The following is an 11605-nucleotide window of genomic DNA, read 5'->3' on the forward strand; positions in this document are numbered from 1 at the left end:
TGGAAATTTTTCGATCCAATGAGTGATGCGCGACTCGTTCGGACTCTCCAAATTTATTGTTTTAACGAGTGATGCAAGGCCCTGTCGGATTTCGGAAATTTTTTGAACCGACGAGTGATGCGCGACCCTCTCGGACATGGAAAATTTTTTGATCCAATAAGTGATGCGCAACCCTTTCGGACTTTGGGAATTTTTTGATCCAGCAACTGATGCGCGACTCGTCCGGACTTTGGAAATTTTTTGATCCAACAAGTTATGCGCGACTCTTTCAGACTTCGCAAATTTTTCGATCCAGCAAGTGATGCGCGACTCTTCCGGACTCTGAGAATTTCACGACTCAACGAGTGATGCGCGACTTTCTCGAACTTCAAAGATTTTTCGAACACACGAGTGATGCGCGATCTGTTTGGACTTCAGAAATTTCTCGATCCAACGAGTGATGCGCGACCCTCTCGGACTTTCGAAATTTCTTGATCGAACGAGTGATGTGCGACTCTTTTGGACTTTGAGAATTTCTCGATTCAACAAGTGTTGCGCGACTCTTTTGGACTTTGAAAATTTTTCGATTCAACGAGTGATGCGCAACTCTTTCGGACTCTGAGAATTTCACGACTCAACGAGTGATGCGCGACCCTCTCGGAATTTAAAAATTTTTTGATCTAACAAGAGATGCGTGACTCGTTCGGACTTTGAGAATTTTTCGATCCAACAAGTGATGAGCGACTCTTTCAGACTTTCAAATTTTTTTGATCGGACGATTGACGCGCGACCCTCTCGGACTTTGGAAATTTTTCGATCCAACGAGTGATGCGCGACCCTTTCGGACTTCAAAAATTTTCCGATCCAACGAGTGATGCGCGACCCTCTCGGACTTTGAAAATCTTTTGGACCAACAAGTAATGCGCAACTCGTTCGGACTTTGGGAATTTTTTGATCCAATGAGTGATGCGCGACTCGTTCGGACTGTCCAAATTTATTGTTTTAACGAGTGATGCAAGGCCCTTTCGGATTTCGGAAATTTTTTGAACCGACGAGTGATGCGCGACCCTCTCGGACTTGAAAAATTTTTTGATCCAACGAGTGATGTGCGACTCTTTCGGACTTTAAGAATTTCTCGATTCAACGAGTGATGCGCGACTCTTTTGGACCCAAAAAATTTCACGATCCAACGAGTGATGCGCGACCCTTTTGAACTTTGAGAATTTTGCGATTCAACGAGTGATGTGTGACCTTGTCGGACTCTGGAAATCTTTCGATTCGACGAGTGATGCGGGACCCTTTCGAACTTCGGAAATTCTTTGATCCAACGAGTGATGCGCGACCCTCTCGGACTTTGAAAATTTCTTGATCGAACGAGTAATGTGCGACTCGTTCGGACTTTGAAAATCTTTCGATTCAACGAGTGATGCGCGACTCTTTTGGACTCTGAGAATTTCACGATTCAACGAGTGATGCGCGACCCTTTCGGACTTCGAAAATTCTTCGATCCAACGAGTGATGCGCGACTTTCTCAAACTTCAAAGATTTTTCGAACACACGAGTGATGCGCGATCTGTTTGGACTTCAGAAATTTCTCGATCCAACAAGTGATGCGCGACCCTCTCGGACTTTGGAAATTTTTTGATCGAACGAGTAATGTGCGACTCTTTCGGACTTTGAAAATCCCTCGATTCAACAAGTGTTGCGCAACTCTTTTGGACTCTGAGAATTCCACGATCCAACGAGTGATGCGCGACCCTCTCGGACTTTGAAAATTTCTTGATCGAACGAGTAATGTGCGACTCTTTCGGACTTTGAAAATCCCTCGATTCAACAAGTGTTGCGCAACTCTTTTAGACTCTGAGAATTCCACGATCCTACGAGTGATGCGCGACCCTCTCGGACTCTGAAAATTTCTTGATCGAACGAGTAATGTGCGACTCTTTCAAACTTTGAAAATTTTTCGATTCAACGAGTGATGCGCGACTCTTTTGGACTTTGAAAATTTTCAGATTTCACGAGTGATGCGCGACCCAAGTGGTCTTTGAAAATTTTCTGATCCAATAAGTGATGCGCGACCCTTTCGGACTTTGGAAATTTTTTGATCCAGCAACTGATGCGCGACTCGTTCGGACTTTGGAAATTTTTTGATCCAACAAGTGATGCGCGACTCTTTCAGACTTCGCAAATTTTTCGATCCAGCAAGTGATGCGCGACTCTTCCGGACTTTCAGGATTTTCCGATCCAACAAGTCATACACGACCCTCTCGGACTTCGAAAATTTCTCGATCCAACGAGTGATGCGCGACTCTTTTGGACTCTGAAAATTCTACGATCCAACGAGTGATGCGCGACCCTCCCGGGATTTGAAAATTTTTTGATTTTACAAGTGATGCGCGACTCGTTCGAAATTTGAAAATTTCTCGATCCAACGAGTGATGCGCGACTCTTCTGGAATCTGAAAATTTTACCATCCAACGAGTGATGCGCGACCCTCTCGGACTTTGAGAATTTCTTGATCGAACGAGTAATGTGCGACTCTTTCGGACATTGGAAATTTTTCGATTCAACGAGTGATGCGCGACTCTTTTGGACTCTGAGAATTTCACGATTCGACGAGTGATGCGCGACCCTCTCGGACTTCGAAAATTCTTCGATCCAACGAGTGATGCGCGACTTTCTCGAACTTCAAAGATTCTTTGAACACACGAGTGATGCGCGATCTGTTTGGACTTCAGAAATTTCTCGATCCAACGAGTGATGCGCGACCCTCTCGGATATTCGAAATTTCTCGATTGAACGAGTGATGTGCGACTCTTTTGGACTCTGAGAATTCCACGATCCAACGAGTGATGCGCGACCGTCTCGGACTTTGGAAATTTCTTGATCGAACGAGTAATGAGCGACTCTTTCGGATTCTGAAAATTTTTCGATTCAACGAGTGATGCGTGACTCTTTTGGACTCTGAGAATTTCACGACTCAACGAGTGATGCGCGAACCTCTCGGAATTTAAAAATTTTTTGATCTAACAAGAGATGCGCGACTCGTTCGGACTTTGAGAATTTTTCGATCCAACAAGTGATGAGCGACTCGTTCGAAATTTGGAAATTTCTCGATCCAACGAGTGATGCGCGACTCTTCTGGAATCTGAAAATTTTACCATCCAACGAGTGATGCGCGACCCTCTCGGACTTTGAGAATTTCTTGATCGAACGAGTGATGTGCGACTCTTTTGGACTTTGAGAATTTCTCGATTCAACAAGTGTTGCGCGACTCTTTTGGACTCTGAGAATTCCACGATCCAACAAGTGATGCGCGACCGTCTCGGACTTTGAAAATTTCTTGATCGAACGAGTAATGAGCGACTCTTTCGGACTTTGAAAATTTTTCGATTCAACGAGTGATGCGCGACTCTTTTGGACTCTGAGAATTTCACGACTCAACAAGTGATGCGCGACCCTCTCGGAATTTAAAAATTTTTTGATCTAACAAGAGATGCGTGACTCGTTCGGACTTTGAGGATTTTTCGATCCAACAAGTGATGAGCGACTCTTTCAGACTTTCAAATTTTTTTGATCGGACGATTGACGCGCGACCCTCTCGGACTTTGGAAATTTTTCGATCCAACGAGTGATGCGCGACCCTTTCGGACTTCAAAAATTTTCCGATCCAACGAGTGATGCGCGACCCTCTCGGACTTTGAAAATCTTTTGGACCAACAAGTAATGCGCGACTCGTTCGGACTTTGGGAATTTTTTGATCCAATGAGTGATGCGCGACTCGTTCGGACTGTCCAAATTGATTGTTTTAACGAGTGATGCAAGGCCCTTTCGGATTTCGGAAATTTTTTGAACCGACGAGTGATGCGCGACCCTCTCGGACTTGAAAAATTTTTTGATCCAACGAGTGATGTGCGACTCTTTCGGACTTTAAGAATTTCTCGATTCAACGAGTGATGCGCGACTCTTTTGGACCCAAAAAATTTCACGATCCAACGAGTGATGCGCGACCCTTTTGAACTTTGAGAATTTTGCGATTCAACGAGTGATGTGTGACCTTGTCGGACTCTGGAAATTTTTCGATCCGACGAGTGATGCGGGACCCTTCCGAACTTCGGAAATTCTTTGATCCAACGAGTGATGCGCGACTCTTTCGAACTTCAAGAATTTTTTGAACACACGAGTGATGCGCGATCTGGTTGGACTCTGAAAATTTTTCGATCCAACGAGTGATGCGCGAATCTTTTGGACTTTGAAAATTTTCAGATTCCACGAGTGATGCGCGACCCAATTGGTCTTTGAAATTTTTTTGATCCAACGAGTGATGCGCCACCCTTTCGGACTTTGGAAATTTCTTGATCCAGCAACTGATGCGCGACTCGTTCGGACTTCGGAAATTTTTCGATCCAACAAGTGATGCGCGACTCTTTCAGACTTCGAAAATTTTTCGATCGGACGAGTGATTCGCGACCCTCTCGGGATTTGAAAATTTTTTGATCTTACAAGTGATGCGCGACTCGTTCGAAATTTGAAAATTTCTCGATCCAACGAGTGATTCGCGACCCTCTCGGACTTCGAAAATTCTTCCATCCAACGAGTGATGCGCGACTTTGTCGAACTTCAAAGATTTTCCGAACACACGAGTGATGCGTGATCTGTTTGGACTTTAGAAATTCCTCGATCCAACGAGTGATGCGCGACCCTCTCGGACTTTGGAAATTTTTTGATCGAACGAGTAATGTGCGACTCTTTCGGACTTTGGGAATCTCTCGATTCAACAAGTGTTTCGCAACTCTTTTGGACTCTGAGAATTCCACGATCCAACGAGTGATGCGCGACCCTCTCGGACTTTGAAAATTTCTTGATCGAACGAGTAATGTGCGACTCTTTCAGACTTTGAAAATTTTTCGATTCAACGAGTGATGCGCGACTCTTTTGGACTCAGAGAATTTCACGATTTAACGAGTGATGCGCGACCCTCTCGAAATTCGGAAATTTTTTGAACTAACAAGAGATGCGCGACTCGTTCGGACTTTGAGAAGTTTTCGATTCAACGAGTGATGCGCAACTCTTTTGAACTCCAAATTTTTTGTGTCAACTAGTGATGCGAGGCCCTGTCGGATTTCAGAAATTTCTTGAACCAACGAGTGATGCGCGACCCTCTCGGACTTCGGAAATTCTTCGATCCAACGAGTGACGCGCGACTTTCTCGAACTTCAGAGATTTTTCGAACACACGAGTGATGCGCGATCTGTTTGGACTTCAGAAATTTCTCGATCCAACGAGTGATGCGCGACTCTTCCGGACTTTCAGGATTTTCCGATCCAACAAGTCATACACGACCCTCTCGGACTTCGAAAATTTCTCGATCCAACGAGTGATGCGCGACTCTTCTGGAATCTGAAAATTTTACCATCCAACAAGTGATGCGCGACCCTCTCGGACTTCGAAAATTCTTCGATCCAACGAGTGATGCGCGACTTTCTCAAACTTCAAAGATTTTTCGAACACACGAGTGATGCGCGATCTGTTTGGACTTTAGAAATTTCTCGATCCAACGAGTGATGCGCGACCCTCTCGGACTTTGGAAATTTTTTGATCGAACGAGTAATGTGCGACTCTTTCGGACTTTGAAAGATTCTCGATTCAACGAGTGATGCGCGACTTTTTTGGTCTCTGAAAATTTCACAATCCAACGAGTGATGCGCGACCCTCTCGAACTTTCGAAATTTCCTGATCGAACGAGTGATGTGCGACTCTTTTGGACTTTGAAAATTTCTCGATTCAACAAGTGTTGCGCGACTCTTTCGGACTCCGAGAATTCCACGATCCAACGAGTGATGCGCGACCGTCTCGGACTCTGAAAATTTCTTGATCGAACGAGTAATGAGCGACTCTTTCAGACTTTGAAAATTTTTCGATTAAACGAGTGATGCGCGACTTTTTTGGACTCTGAGAATTTCTTGACTCAACGAGTGATGCGCGAACCTCTCGGAATTTAAAAATTTTTTGATCTAACAAGAGATGCGCGACTCGTTCGGACTTTGAGAATTTTTCGATCCAACAAGTGATGAGCGACTCTTTCAGACTTTCAAATTTTTTTGATCGGACGATTGACGCGCGACCCTCTCGGACTTCGGAAATTTTTCGATCCAACGAGTGATGCGCGACCCTTTCGGACTTCAAAAATTTCCCGATCCAACGAGTGATGCGCGACCCTCTCGGACTTTGAAAATTTTTTGAACCAACAAGTAATGCGCGACTCGTTCGGACTGTCAAAATTTATTGTTTTAACGAGTGATGCAAGGCCCTGTCAGATTTCGGAAATTTGTTGAACCGACGAGTGATGCGCGACCCTCTCGGACTTGGAAAATTTTTTGATCCAACGAGTGATGTGCGACTCTTTCGGACTTTGAGAATTTCTCGATTTAACGAGTGATGCGCGACTCTTTTGGACTCAAAAAATTTCACGATCCAACGAGTGATGCGCGACCCTTTTGAACTTTGAGAATTTTGCGATTCAACGAGTGATGTGTGACCTTGTCGGACTCTGGAAATTTTTCGATCCGACGAGTGATGCGGGACCCTTTCGAACTTCGGAAATTCTTTGATCCAACGAGTGATGCGCGACTCTTTCGAACTTCAAGAATTTTTTGAACACACGAGTGATGCGCGATCTGGTTGGACTCTAAAAATTTTTCGATCCAACGAGTGATGCGCGAATCTTTTGGACTTTGGAAATTTTCAGATTTCACGAGTGATGCGCGACCCAATTGGTCTTCGAAAATTTTTTGATCCAACGAGTGATGCGCCACCCTTCCGGACTTTGGAAATTTCTTGATCCAGCAACTGATGCGCGACTCGTTCGGACTTCGGAAATTTTTCGATCCAACAAGTGATGCGCGACTCTTTCAGACTTTAAAAATTTTTCGTTCGGACGAGTGATGCGCGACCCTCTCGGGATTTGAAAATTTTTTGATCTTACAAGTGATGCGCGACTCGTTCGAAATTTGAAAATTTCTCGATCCAACGAGTGATGCGCGACTCTTTTGGACTCCGAGAATTTCACGATTCAACGAGTGATTCGCGACCCTCTCGGACTTCGAAAATTCTTCGATCCAACGAGTGATGCGCGACTTTCTCGAACTTTAAAGATTTTCCGAAGACACGAGTGATGCGCGATCTGTTTGGACTTTAGAAATTCCTCGATCCAACGAGTGATGCGTGACCCTCTCGGACTTTGGAAATTTCTTGATCGAACGAGTAATGTGCGACTCGTTCGGACTTTGAAAATCTTTCGATTTAACGAGTGATGCGCGACTCTTTTGGGCTCTGAGAATTTCACGATTCAACGAGTGATGCGCGACTCTTTCGGACTTCGAAAATTCTTCGATCCAACGAGTGATGCGTGACTTTCTCAAACTTCAAAGACTTTTCGAACACACGAGTGATGCGCGATCTGTTTGGACTTTGGAAATTTCTCGATCCAACGAGTGATGCGCGACCCTCTCGGACTTTGGAAATTTTTTGATCGAACGAGTAATGTGCGACTCTTCGGACTTTGAAAATCCCTCGATTCAACAAGTGTTGCGCAACTCTTCTGGACTCTGAGAATTCCACGATCCAACGAGTGATGCGCGACCCTCTCGGACTTTGAAAATTTCTTGATCGAACGAGTAATGTGCGACTCTTTCGGACTTCGAAAATTTTTCGATTCAACGAGTGATGCGCGACTCTTTTGGACTTAGAGAATTTCACGATTTAACGAGTGATGCGCAACCCTCTCGAAATTCGAAAATTTTTGAAACTAACAAGAGATGCGCGACTCGTTCGGACTTTGAGAAGTTTTCGATTCATCGAGTGATGCGCAACTCTTTTGGACTCCAAATTTTTTGTGTCAACTAGTGATGCGAGGCCCTGTCGGATTTCGGAAATTTTTTGAACCAACGAGTGATGCGCGACCCTCTCGGACTTCGGAAATTCTTCGATCCAACGAGTGATGCGCGACTCTCTCGAACTTCAGAGATTTTTTAAACACACGAGTGATGCGCGATCTGTTTGGACTCCAGAAATTTTTCGATTCAACGAGTGATGCGCGACCCTCTCGGTTTTTGAAAAATTCTTGATCGAACGAGTAATGTGCGACTCTTTCGGACTTTGAAAATTTCTCGATTCAACGAGTGATACGCGACTCTTTTGGACTCCGAGAATTCCACGATCCAACGAGTGATGCGCGACCCTCTCGGACTTTGAAAATTTCTTGATCGAACGAGTAATGTGCGACTCTTTCGGACTTTGAAAATTTTTGATTCAACGAGTGATGTGCGACTCTTTTGGATTCTGAGAATTTCACGATTCAACGAGTGATGCGCGACCGTCTTGGACTTCGAAATTTCTACGATCCAACGAGTGATGCGCGACTCTCTCGAACTTTGAAGATTTTTTGAACACACGAGTGATGCGCGATCTGTTCGGACTTCAGAAATTTTTCGATCCAACGAGTGATGCGCGACCCTCTCGGACTTTGAAAATTTCTTGATTCAACGAGTGATGCGCGACTTTTTTGGACTCTGAAAATTAACGATTCAACCAGTGATGCGCGACCCTCTTAGATTTTGAGAATTTTCTGATCTAACAAGTGATGCGCGACTCGTTCGGACTTCGAAAATTTTTTGATCCAACGAGTGATGCGCGACTCTTTCGGACTCTGAAAATTTTACGATCCAACGAGTGATGCGCGACCCTCTCGGACTCTGAAAATTTTTTGATCTAACAAGTGATGCGCGACTCGTTCGAAATTGGAAAATTTCTCGATCTAACGAGTGATGCGTGGAACTTCTGGACTCTGGAAATTTCACGATCCAACGAGTGATGCGCGACCCTCTCGGACTTTGGAAGTTTCTCGATCGAACGAGTAATACGCGACGCTTTCGGACTTTGGAAATTTTTCGATTGGACGAGTGATGCGCGACCCTCTCGGACTTTGAGAATTTTCGGATTCAGCAAGTGATGCGCGACCCTCTCGGACTTCGAGAATTTCTTGATCCAACGAGTGATGCGCAACTCTTTTGGACTTCAAATTTCTTGTGTCAACGAGTAATGCGAGGCCCTGTCGGATTTCAGGAATTTTTTGAACCAACGAGTGATGCGCGACCCTCTCGGACTTTGAGAATCTCTTGATCGGACGAGTAATGTGCGACTCTTTCGGACTTTGAAAATTTTCCGATTCAACGAGTGATGCGCAACTCTTTTGGTCTCTGAGAATTTCACGATCCAACGAGTGATGCGCGACCCCCTCGGATTTTGAAAATTTTTTGATCCAACAAGTGATGCGCGACTCGTTCGGACTTCGAAGATTTTTTTATCCAACGAGTGATGCGCAACTCTTTCGGACTTCAAATTTCTTGTGTCAACGAGTAATGCAAGGCTCTGTTGGATTTCAGAAATTTTTTGAACCAACGAGTGATGCGCGACCCTTTCGTACTTCGGAAATTCTTCGATCCAACGAGTGATGCGCGACTCTTTCGAACTTCAAGAATTTTTCGATCGGACGAGTGATGCGCGACCCTCTCGGACTTCAGGAATCTCTTGATCGAACGAGTAATGTGCGACTCTTTCGACTTTGGAAATTTTTCGATTCAACGAGCGATGCGCGACTCTTTTGGTCTCTGAAAATTTCACGATCCAACGAGTGATGCGCGACCCTCCCAGGATTTGAAAATTTTTTGATTCAACAAGTGTTGCGCGACTCGTTCGGACTTCGAAGATTTTGTGTCAACGAGTAATGCGAGGCCCTGTCGGATTTCAGAAATTTTCTGAACCAACGAGTGATGCGCGACCCTCTCGGACTTCGAAAATTTCTTGATCCCACAAGTGATGCGCGACCCTTTCGAACTTTCGGGAATTCTTCGATCCAACGAGTGATGCGCGACTCTTTCGGAATTTGGAAATTTTTTGTTCCAACGAGTGATGCGCAACCCTTTCGGACTTTGGAAATTCCTTGATCCAGCAACTGATGCGCGACTCGTTCGAACTTTGGAAATCTCTCGATCCAACAAGTGATGCGCGACTCTTTCGGACTTCGATAATTTCTTGATCGAACGAGTAATGTGCGACTCTTTCGGACTTTGAAAGATTCTCGATTCAACGAGTGATGCGCGACTTTTTTGGTCTCTGAAAATTTCACAATCCAACGAGTGATGCGCGACCCTCTCGGATTTCGAAAATTTTTTGATCCAACAAGTGATGCGCGACTCTTTCGGACTTCAAAAGTTCTTCGATCCAGCCACTGATGCGCGACTCGTTCGAACTTGTAAATTTTCTGATCCAACGAGTGATGCGCGACTCGTTTGGACTCTCTTAATTTTTTTGTCAACAAGTGATGCGCGACTCGTTCGAAATTTGAAAATTTCTCGATCCAACGAGTGATGCACGACACTTCTGGACTCTTGAAATTTTACGATCCAACGAGTGATGCGCGACCCGCTCGGACTTTGAGAATCTCTTGATCGGACGAGTGATGCGCAACTCTTTCGGTCTCTGAGAATTTCACGATTCAACGAGTGATGCGCGACTCTTCCAAACTTCAAGAATTTTTCGATCCAACGAGTGATGCGCGACTCTTTCGAACTTCAAGAATTTTTCGATCGGACGAGTGATGCGCGACCCTCTCGAAATTTGAAAATTTTTTGATCCAACAAGTGATGCGCGACTCGTTCGGACATCGTTGATTTTTTGATCCAACGAGTGATGCGCGACTCTTTTGGACTTCCGAAATTTCTGAATCCAGCGACTGATGCGCGACTCGTTCGGACTTTGGAAATTTCTCGATCCAACAAGTGATGCGCGACTCTTTCGGACTTCAAAAGTTCTTCGATCCAGCAAGTGATGAGCGACTGTTCGGAATTGAAAATTTTCTGATCCAACGAGTGATGCGCGACTCGTTTGGACTCTCTCAATTTTTTTGTCGACAAGTGATGCGCGACTCGTTCGTCATTTGAAAATTCCTTAATCCAACGAGTGATGCACGACACTTCTGGACTCTTGAAATTTAACGATCCAACGAGTATTGCGCGACCCTTTCGGACTTTGAAAGATTCTTGATTCAACGAGTGATGCGCGACTTTTTTGGTCTCTGAGAATTTCACGATCCAACGAGTGATGCGCGACCCCCTCGGATTCTGAAAATTTTTTGATCCAACAAGTGATGCGCGACTCGTTCGGACTTCGAAGATTTTTTATCCAACGAGTGATGCGCAACTCTTTCGGACTTCAAAATTTTTGTGTCAACGAGTAATGCGAGGCTCTGTTGGATTTCAGAAATTTTCTGAACCAACGAGTGATGCGCAACCCTCTCGGACTTTGAGAATCTCTTGATCGGACGAGTAATGTGCGACTTTTTCGGACTTTGAAAATTTTTTGATTCAACGAGTGATGCGCAACTCTTTTGGTCTCTGAGAATTTCACGATCCAACGAGTGATGCGCGACTCTTCCGAACCTCAAGAATTTTTCGATCCAACGAGTGATGCGCGACTCTCTCGAACTTCAAGAATTTTTCGATCGGACGAGTGATGCGCGACCCTCTCGGACTTCGAAAATTTCTTGATCGAACGAGTAATGTGCGAC

This window comes from Athalia rosae, chromosome 7, assembly GCF_917208135.1.
Source record: "Athalia rosae chromosome 7, iyAthRosa1.1, whole genome shotgun sequence".
NCBI lineage: Eukaryota > Metazoa > Arthropoda > Insecta > Hymenoptera > Athaliidae > Athalia > Athalia rosae.